Source organism: Prionailurus viverrinus, chromosome A3, assembly GCF_022837055.1.
Source record: "Prionailurus viverrinus isolate Anna chromosome A3, UM_Priviv_1.0, whole genome shotgun sequence".
In the NCBI taxonomy this organism is placed as follows: Eukaryota; Metazoa; Chordata; class Mammalia; order Carnivora; family Felidae; genus Prionailurus; species Prionailurus viverrinus.
The window spans coordinates 26056897-26068261 of NC_062563.1; positions in this window are offsets into that span (position 1 = coordinate 26056897).

Genomic DNA, 11365 nt, shown 5'->3' on the forward strand with positions numbered 1-11365 from the left:
CTGCCCCTGACCAGGGGCGACTTTGGGCAAGACCCAGCCCTCTCGGGGCCTCACTCTCCAGGTGTACAACAGGAACAAGATCATGGCTGTTGTATTAGATGAGGTGGGAGATGAGAGGTCCCACCCTTGCCCAGCACAGAGTGTTTCAACATCACACAGACCATTTACTGGGTGGCATCAGACAGGACACACACCCTCTCTGGACCTCAGTTTTTCCAGGTATACACATATCTATTCCATGTTGTGCCTCCAAAGATAGTGTGTAAACAAAGTAAAAAGACAACCCACGGAATGGTAGAAAATATTTCAAATTATATAAGGGATTCACATCCGGAACATATAGACTCCTAAAACTCAACCACCACCACAACAAAAAAATCAATTCAAAAATGGGCAAGGGGGGCACCTGGGTGGCTCAGTTGGTTAAGCGTCTGACCCTTTATCTTGGCTCAGGTCATGATCTCTCATTTCATGAGTTTGAGCCCCACATCAGGCTCTGCACTGACAGCAAAGAGCCTGCTGGGGATTCTCTCCCTCCCCCTCTCTCTCTCTGCCCCTCTCCCACTCGTGTTCTCTCTCCCCCCACCCTCTCTCAAAATATATAAATGAACTTATAAAAAATGGGCAAAGGACTTGAATAGACATTTCTCCCAAGAAATATGCAATGGCCAATAAGCACATGCAACGTCACTAATCATTAGTGAAATGGACATCAAAACTCCAGTGAGATCCCACCTCACACCCGTTAGGATGGCTACTACAAAACAAAACAAAATCAATGCTTATTGTTGATGAGGATGTGGAGAAATCAGAACCCTTGTGCACTGTTGATGAGAATGTAGAAGAATACAGTCACTGTGGAAAACAGAATTATCGGGAGCACCTGGGTGGCTCAGTCGGTTAAGCGTCCAACCCTTTAGCTTGGCTCAGGTCATGATCTCTTGGTTTGTGAGTTCAAGCCCCACCCTGAGTCAGGCTCTGTGCTGACAGTGTGGAGCCTGCTTGAGATTCTCTCTCTCCCCATTCTCTCTCTCTCTCTCTCTCTGCTCCTCCCTTGCACGCTCTTACTCTTTCTCAAAATAAATAAATAAAATAAACTTAAAAAAAATAGAATTACCATACGATCCAGCAATCTTGCTTCTAGGTTTATACCCAAAGGAATTGAAAGCAGAGTCTCAAAGAAGTATTTGAACACCCGCGTTCGTCACAGCATTGTTCGCAACAGCTAAAACATGGAAGCAACCCCAGCGTCCAACAGCAGGTGAACAGATAAAATTTGACATATACATACATACAATGGAATATTATTCAGCTTTCAAGAGCAAAGACATTCTGGAACATGCTACAACATGGATGAACCTTGAGGACATTATGCCAGATGAAATAAGGCAGTCACAAAAAGACAGATATGGTGTGATTCCACTTACATGAGATCCTTAGCCAAATTCACAGAGACAGGAACGGCTGCCAGGGGCTGGGGGTAGGGGAGAATGCAGAGTTAATTGTTTAGTGGTAGAAAGTTCCCATTGTACAAAATGGAAAGAGTTGTGGAGATGGCTGGTGGAGACAGATGCACTTTAGTATGAATATAGTTAATACCACTGAACTGTAAATTTTAAAAGTTAAGATGGTAAATTTTATATTGTGTATTTTAACACAATAAAAATTTGAAAAAAAAATCTATGAAATACCTTAAATCCTTTAACGGAAAAAATTTGAGATACTTCAGAAACATAAGAAAATCCTATAAATTCTGATAACACATTCTGTCATTACTGTATACTATTAGAAACGCAGATGTAAATTTTTTTAAGTTTCTGTTCCCTAAAGCCGTCACTCATATTTTGCATGCAATATCTTTGCCTTAGCTGAGACCCACCTGTTTAGTATTTACTCAAGAGCTTACAGAAATGCTAAACACAGGGGTGCCTGGGTGACTCAGTTAAGCATCCGACTTCAGCTCGTGGTTGGTGAGTTCGAGCCCCGAGTCGGGCTCTGTACTGATGGCTCAGAGCCTGGAGCCTGCTTCGGATTTGTGACTCCCTCTCTCAGCCCCTCCCTGCTCACACTCTGTCTCTCTCTCAAAAATAAAGCATTAAGAAAAAATTTTTTAAAAAATGCTAAAAACACTACCTACCGTGACTCTGTCCACAGAGCTCTCACACGGAGCATGGCACACAGTAGGTGCTGGGTAAATGATCACCAAGGTAATTGTCAACCTCCATCCCCGTGCAGGTGATAGGAGGCCCAGTCCTCTGGGGGGAGAGGGAGTGACACTGCCCCTAAGCAGGGCCCCAGGAGGGGACAGGCTAGCCAAACCGGAAAGGGCAGAGGGACTGGAGTCTGCAAGGGAAGGAATTCATACGAGAAGGGGCAGGCAGGTGTAAAGGCTGGCAAGGGTCCAGCTGGGCATTAGAAGGATGGATGAATCGGAAATGTGCTTGTCTCCTGGGAGGGCATGCTGGACTGGCACATGCCCTGTGCCAGAATCTGTCCCTCTGGACATCCGCCAGGCTCCTCACTAGCACCTGGCCCCAGGACCTGCCATCCAATGGTCTCCATGGTGGGATGGGCTTCAGGGGTCACCTCATAATCCTGCCACTCTCTGGCTGCTACCAGCAATCAGCGGACCAGGGAGAGACAAGTATCCAACCTGGCATTATTTCTGTAGATTTTATGAGAACCATTCTTGTTATTAAAAAGCTATACCGTACCAAGATTTGATGAAAAGCAGAGCCATAGACACCCCACTTCCTCCTCCAAATGCCCCTCCCAGCCTCACTCTGATGTTCTACATATTTTCTTCCAGTATTTGTCTTTTAACTTTGTTTAGAGTGTATTTTGTTCAGCAGGGATTTTTGAAAATTTTATGTAGTTAAATCATCTTTTCCTTTACAGATTCTTAGTCATATGCGTTGTCAGGAAGGACCTGCCCAGTTCCAAGATTCTAACAATATACTCCTCCTCTTTCTTCTACTAATCTTATTATAAATATTACATATGTAAGAATAGATATGTGGTAGATGATGGATATGCTCTGTGGTGCACACACACAAGGTTCAGATGTATAAAAGCTCTTCAGTGCATCTGGAATTTATTTTCGTGCGTGGTGTGAGGTAGGGGTCTAGTTTAATTTTTGCTAAATTACTACCCAAAGGCCACAGTATGGTATCATTATTGAATAGACTATCTTTCTTCCGTAGCTTGGAAACAGAGTCAGTACACAACTTCTGGTCTCTTCTTCACCGAACCCCCCGCCTCACCCGCACCAACACCATACCTTTTGAGTTACTCTAGCTTTGGAACACGCGTTGGTGTGTGTGCTTTCATGAGCACCCCGCTCTTTATTTCTGTTCCTCAGACTCTTTCTCTGCCAGGCAAACTTTCCAATCAGCTTGTCAGCCAAGTGGCATTCTTTTTGGGAGAGTAAAGCTCTTGCCCATGTCAGGTCCTCGCTTCCTGGAACATGGAATCTTCTCTCTGTGTCTTCAGATTTTCCTTCAGCGGCTTTAGCAATGTGTCATTGCTTTCTTCGTATGAATTCTGCGCTTTTTTGGTCAGATTTAATCCTGGATGTTTTACCAGCAGTAGGGAGATTGCCAATGGGATCTTTACCCTCGGGGACGTTTTCTATGGTTAGGGCAGTTGAGGAGGAAACCCCTGCTGTTTGACATTCACGTGGCACTCCTCTCCTCCATGGTCCCCACCCTCTGGAGGATTCCGGTAGATTCTCCCCAGTGTTCTGGAGGGACGTTCATGTCACCCTCACAAACATTCCATGATGCCCAAGTGTGCTCATACCCACCACCTCATCTCGTCCCCACAGCACCCTTGCAGATGAGGAACCGGGCCTAGGAGAGGCAGAGCCACTGCCTCAGGTCACACAATGAGTTATGGCGGGGCTGTGACACCAGCCCAGCCCTCAGGCCCCAGAGCCCTTACTCTCCCTTCAACCCTTCCCACAGTCATTTCAAATTCCAGCACCTTCGGGTGTACCGACCGTGGAACCATGTGTAGAGGGCAGGATTCCTGTGTTTTGTCCCAGCTGGGCCCCAAGAGCTGCCTGGCCGCCTCACCCCACCCAGGTCCCCCCGTGCAATGACACAGATGGCACGGAAAGGCAGTGCCTGAGGCGCTTGATCCACGGGGAGCCTTGCTCTTCATGAGGGCACCCACGGCTTCAGCCCAGCCCCCCTGCCTGGATGATCAGGCTTCCCTTTATTCACCTGTGTCTCCCCTTCCCCTGCTGCCCAGCCCATCCTCCAAGGTCAACGGGCTCTGGGTTGGTACAGTCCACAGTGCACTTAAACGCACAGATAAGGGGACAGGCCCTGAGAGGGACCCAGTCTCATCCAAGACCCACAGCAGAAACCCATTAAGCCCAGCAGGGAGCAGGGGCTGTCCCTTCCCTGGAGGGGCTCCTTGCTGTGGCAGCATCCTGCAGGAGAACAAAGGCCACCCCTAGGCTTCATTCCCCGCCCCCCCTCTTCAGTCCAGGTCCACAATGCACAAGGCTGGATGCCTGCCCGCCACTTGGCCCACCCACGGGACTGGAGCAGAGGAGTGGGCCGCCGGCCAGGGTGAGAGTCAGCTCTCTGCAGCGACCAAGGCAGAACCGGAGGTATAGGGTGCCAAACCACGCCGCTAAGGCCCCCAGAATGGCGCCTCCACCTCCGATAAGCCTAGCTCAAGCCACAGGATTTGAGCTAATCCCACTAATACCCGGACGCCAGGCTAGGTAGGGCAGATGGGAGGGGCCTCGGCTTCTCCAAGACTCAGAAACCCCTGGACCAGTGATGACACAAAGCCCTGCCCTCACCCCTGCCCTGTGCTCCCTCACTGTGTGACCCGGATGAAGTCACCTTGTTAGCCTCGGTTTCCCCATATGGGCCCAGGAGAGGCTACTCCTCACCTCATCCCAGCCAGAGATGGCCTGAGGCCCCCAAAATGCTGGTCCTCCTTGACTGCGGTGGTGGGTATAAACCCCTCACATACAAAGTGAAGGAAGTAGCACATTACCCTCAAGTCAAATCCAGCTCCAAGCCCCCATACAGTTTTCAGGTCACTGTCACCCTGTCAGGACTCTGGGGATGACTTAGCCCAAAAAGGAGGAGTCAATACTGCTAGTCACCATGCATCATGGTCACAGGCAAGGGTCCGGGAAGGAAGCGCTCCATCTACCCCTCTTCTCACTCACGCGGCCCAAGGGTTTATGGGAAGCTCTGGGAGGCCTGGAAGGCCGGGCTAGACTCTGGGGCCCCCAGCCCCCCTACATCCTCCTGCTCTATGGACACACAGAAGCTGCCCCTTTACCACAATGGTGGCAAACCACCTCCTGGTCTGTTCCGTTCTCGGGGGCAGTTCCAGGGGCTGGGCTCCAGGAGGGTTCAGGCCAGCCTCCTGCCCAGGGTCAGCAAGCTTCTGCCCCCCAACATGCAGCCCTGAGTCCGCTGAGCCCCTCGGCTTTTGCAGTGGGTCTGAGGTGGGAGAGGAGAGGAGGGGGAGGCCTGGTCCGTCCCCAGGGTTCAGAATAGCAAAGCTCCCCAGTGACCTCTCCTTTCTTTCCTTGCCAGCCTGTTCACCATCAATGCCATCCATCAGCCAGCCATATGTCTGAGGGAGGGTCTGGATGTCCAGAAGGCCCCTCTCAGGCGGGACAGAAGTTCCCAGATGGTCCTTTCCAAACATCACAGATAAGCCAGGTGGCATCCCAGGAGGTTCTGAGACCCTGGGCTTTGCAAGGGTGGGTGGAGATACAAAGGACAAATGACAAGCACCCTTCATGGAGGGCTGGCCCTCCTGAGCCTGGAGCTGGGCGCCTGCTGTGTATCTTCACGTCCACGTGAGGGAGGTGCCGTTGGAGGAATGGACCAGAAAGTGGCCCACGTGTGGTCACACAGCTTGTGAGCCGCGGAGCCGGAATTCAAGGCTGGCTGTCTAGCTCTGGAGTCGCTGCTGGAGGCACTGGGAGGGAGTGCTGGGAGGGATCGGGGTCCGTGGCTGTGGGTCCACAGGGAGGGGGAGGCAGGAGGCGACGGGGCCCCCGCAAGCTGGCATGGCTGGTTCTCTCCCGCTGCCCCTGTGAGGAACTGAGGGAACACCCCCACCCCACATGGCCCTCCTGGGCAGAGCTGGGCCGGAGCAGGAGGTAGAAGTGGATGCCACCCAAGGAAGGACTTTCTAACAATCCAATTGTGCAGGGACTGAGCCCCCTGTCCCAGGAGGTGTGCACGCCTGTGTGGGGTGGGGTTACTCCGGAGCCCAGAAGTCTGTGGATTCTCAGACCTGGTTTTAGAGGTGGCTCCTTCTTCCTCCTCCCTGAGGGGTCCTCAGCCCCGGATGGTGTGTCGAGGGCCACCCATTAGGACGTTGGCATTTCTTATTGGAATCACCAGAAGGGGCTGCTTCACTTTCCAGATGAAGCTGGAAGAGATTTAGCCATAAGATTTAGGCCCATGGTCACCTAGCCAGCTAGGGGCAGAGCCAGGTATAGGGGTCAGCCCGGCCTGGGTGCAAATCCCACTCTGGCTTCTGTGCTGGGTGGCCTTGGCCAGTCACTTCCCCTCTCTGAGCCTCTACTCTCTTCTATAAAGTGGGAGAAAGACCACTCACCTCTCCAGGAGCTCGGGGGAACTTACGGTGCCCAGGGCGTCAAGACAAACATCAGGGATTTGAGTGAGACGCCTCCCTTCCCCACACTTCGCTCCTGCAAAGGGGTACAACCGGCCTCCTCCTCCTGAATACCTCCCCACTCCCCTCCTCTCTGCACAGGGCTCCACCTCCTTGGCTCCGCTCCAATGTGACCAAACCCCTCTTACTTGGAGTGACCTCCAGACTCCTCTTTATCCGCAAGGCCCTGCCTGCCTGGCTGACCTCCTCTCCCCACCTGCTTCCCCCCACCCCCCACCCCCCACCCCTCACCCCTGCTCGCTCTGCATCAGCCGCCTTGCTGCTGCTTGAAACTGGCCTCACTCCCGCAGCACTGTGAGGTCTCAGCTGTGCTCCCCCTGAAACTCTCTTCCCCTGAACGTCACCCAGCAGGCTCCTGGGTCCTGCAGGTTGCTGCTCAGCTGCTCAGAGAGGCCTTCCCTGATCACGTGTCCAAGTTCACGCTCTGTCACCTCCCACCTCCTCATTGTCTTGCCCACCCCCGGCTTTATTGGCTTCTACATCATTTGATCATTTTTACTCTTCTCCCTCGTTTGCTGCGTGTGAGGTCCGAGTTGGTCTTATCCCTGCTGTGTCCCCGGAGCTAGCACAAAGCCTTTATACGTGGGTGCTCCAGAAACAAAGCCTGCTGGGTGAACCTCACACAGGAGGGGTGCTGACACCACTGAGCTGTGGTGGGGACAGCATAGGCTCAGACTCTGGGAATCCGGGAATAAACAAGGGCATTCACTTGCAACAGAGCACTGGGGTAGCACGAGGCCCATTAAGATGGGCAGGTTTGGCACAGCCTGGCCTCCCCCAAGTCTCAAGGGGACACTCCCTGAGGGTCCTCACCAAGTCTAGGGCCAGGATCTTGCCAGTAGCATTGCTTGGAGAACATGGGGCTCACTGCAAACAGGCAGGAGGGAGACAGGTCTGGAAGGTGGAAGGCCTGGGGTCCAGCCTCATCTCCCTCTGGACCTCAGTCACTGCACCTGCAAAGGACATGCTGATTTCTGCCCTCCAGCCTCCTCTGGGTAATGAGAGGTAAGAAAGGTCTCTAGAGAGGCAGAGTGCTGTCACTTGTCACCCAGGAGGACTGAGGCACCACAGGCCAGGGCCCTAAGACAGCCCCGAGCTCCTGCATGCAAGTGGGCCAGGAGTCAGGGGGTGCCCGTGCCCAGGGGGCTCACTTTGGTAATCTTCATGGTGATGCCACCATCTCAGTACCCAGGACATGAGCCAGAAGGGTCCCCGGCACCAGGCAGAAGTGCTGGTGGGACCGGCTGCCCTGCAGTGCCTTGCACTGCCTGCCCAGCACTGCCTTGGCAGTCATAAGAGATGCCGCCCCTGCAACAAGCCACGCCTGTCACCTGCTTTATCTCCCCGCCACAGGAAGTCGGTGCTTCTGCTTTCCTCCACTTGACAGATGAGGCCACCGAAGGGCAGTAACCTGCCCGTGTCACACAGCAACTCAGGATTTGGACCCAGATCAGTCAGGCACCAAAGCCTGTGTTCTCAAGCCACCGAAGGACACAAAGCTCGCCTCCCCCCAAACCCTGTGAGTGGCATCAGGACGGGACCCTGCATTCCTAAGGTGTCTATACCCTGCAGTGGGTAGGGAGGGATCCCCTGTCTGAGCGGGTTTGGAAGAACATGTGGCTTCTCCCAAGTCCCAGCTTCCTGGGGCTCAGGCAATGAAAGGGCAGGCAGGAGGTAGGTCTGGAAACTGATGAGTCCACGGTGACCGTGAGTTTGCACCCAGAAGCCATACACTTGACTTCGAGGACTGGGTCCTGCAAAGGAGGGTGGGGCAAGGCAAAGAGAGGCTGCCGAGTGATGCCCCGCCCCCCAGGGCCCTCCCAGCCTGTTTCCTGTGGGATGTCCCGTGATCTGCCTAGAATTACAGCTCCCTGAACCTGCTCTGTGTCGCTCTCAGTCACTCACACCTCAGTGGGGAAGGGTCCAGCAAAGCCTTTCCTAAGGGCCACTGAGGCAGGGATGGTGAGGGAAGGAGCAGGAAGACAGGGTGCCCCTGTGCAGCCCTCACCACCTGGAGTCTAAGCAGCAGGACCGGGGAGCCATTGGCCACTCACTGGCTTCCCAAGGGCCATATCTTCATAATCACCCATCTCTCCTCCCACACTCTCTGCTCTAGCACCAGGGGCTCCAGGGGAGGGCACGGGTGGCACTGAGGGCCATCCACTGCCGACCTCAGGCTCTATGGGAACCCAGAATCTCTGTTGCCAGGCCACATCCCTTTCTCCTTCCCTCCGGGGAGTTCAGCCACCAAACATTTATCCTCAGTGTATAAATATGGAAACTGAGCTTCTGGGAGGTTTAGTCACTGGCCTCGGGTCATTCCAGGAAGGAGTAGAGAAGCTAAGATTTGAGCACGAGTTGGTCCGGCTCTGCAGCCCGCATTCTGCAGAGCATCAGCTCAATCCCGAGACACCACCGGCTCCAGGGTCCTTAGGTCACATCCCACTCCCTCACTCCCAGCACCTCTAATGCCTTAGGGAGCCGGACAAAACTACATAACTCCTCAGAGCCTCAGTTTCCTCATCTAAAAATTAGACAGCATAAAAATACCCACGAAGGCGGAGTCCATGTAATATGCTCAGTCAAGGATAACAGGTGGGTTTTCCTCCCCTAATGATGTCCCTTCCTGGACCCTCCCCCCACAAACACACACGCACACTTGAGACTACCTCTCCCACTACTGCCTTCCCCTCTAGACAAACCTTTCATCCCCCACAAACCTTTCACCTCTTCCCAGCCTCTCAGGCAGAGCCCCAGGAGCCACTTACCAAGGCAGGGAACATCAGAAGATAACTTTCTTAAGTGAGTCACAGGGTGCTGTTGGGGACAAGCCAGTGTCACTGTCTTCAGGGCCCAGGACCTCCTGGTGCAAACCTATGTCCTGCCCTTTCCCAGACAGGAAGATAGGGTGCCCAAGTGCAAGGACTCCTAGCCCTGGCTAGTGAGATCCGCTAACTCAGTGACCCCCACTGCAGCCATTCCTTTGGGCAAGTCTGTGAGCTATCTCTCTTCTTGCTAACTCAATAGTTTTTTTTTTACATTAACTATTTCCCTTTTTACTTAAATAAATTTGTTTTTAAAGGGAACTGTAGCTGCCTAGTATGAATGGAAAATCAGAATTATTCTCCAGAGATACAAAGCAAACTGAAGAGTGAATAAACTTTCCCCAAAACGTAATTAAACTGTAGCTGGACGCTAAAGGCCCTGACCTGCTTGCTCTCCCTCTCCCCTTCTCCCCCTCTCCTTCCCTTCCTGCCTCCCTCCACCTCTTTAAAAAGACAAGTAGTGGGGCGCCTGGGTGGCCCGGTCAATTAAGCGTCCGACTTCAGCTCAGGTCATGATCTCACAGTTAGTGAGTTCGAGCCCCGCATCGGGCTCTGTGCTGACAGCTTGGAGCCTGTTTTGGATTCTGTGTCTCCCTCTCTCTCTGCCCCTCCCCTGTTCATGCTCTGTCTCTCTCTGTCTCAAAAATAAATAAAAACGTTAAAAAAAAAGACAAGTAGTGAACATCAGAGCTATTTTTGAAGTATTATCAGCACCACACATAGACTTCCTTTTCAGCTTCATGAGAAGGATTAAAGAAAAATTGAAAACTGATGCCTCTAGCTCTTCTAATCAAGGGGGGAAAAGAGAAGATACAAATTACCAATATAAAAATTTAAATGGGACATCACTACCTATCCTACAAACATTAAAAGGAAAATGAGGGAATATCATGAATAATTTTATGCCAATAAATTCAACAACTTAGATGAAATGGACAAATTTCTTTAACAACATAAATAACCAAAATGAACTCAAGAAGAAATAGAAAATATGAATGGTCATTTATCAAAGAAATTAAGTTTCAAGTCCAAATGTTTCCACTGGTGAAATCTATCAGACATTTAAGGAAGAAATATCAGTTCTGACAACATCCACTCATGATGAAAACCCCTCAACAAAGTAAGTTTAAGGGAACATACCTCAACACTCAGTGGTAGAAAATTAAGATCAGAAACGAGACAAGGATGTCCACTCTCACCACTTTTATTCAACATAGTACTGCAAGTTCTAGCCACAGCAATTGGACAAGAAAAAGAAATAAAAGGCATCCAAATTGGTAAGGAAGACAAAGAAGTAAAACTCACACTACTTGCAGATGACATGATACTATATATAGAAAATCCTAAAAACTCCACCAAAAAACTATTAGAACTTATAAATGAATTCAGTAAAGTTGCAGTACACAAAATCAATGTACAGAAATCTGTTGTATTCCTACACACTAATAACGAAGCAGCAGAAAGTGAAATTAAGAAAACAATCCCATTTATGATTGCCCCAAAAACAATAAAATATCTAGGAATAAACTTAACCAAACAGGTGAAAACTATAAAACACCGATGAAAGAAATTCAAGACGACACAAAGAAATGGAAAGATACTTCATGCTCATGGGTTGGCAAAACAAATACTGGTAAAATGTCTACACTACTCAAAGCAAGCTACAGATTTAATGCAATCCCTATCAAAATACCAACAGCATCTTTCACAGAACTAGAACAAATAATCCTAAAAATTTTAGGGAACCACAAAAGACCCTGAAAAGTCAAAACAATATTGAAAAACAACAACAACAACAACAACAACAACAACAACAACAACAAAACTAGAGGTGTGACAATTCCCAGACT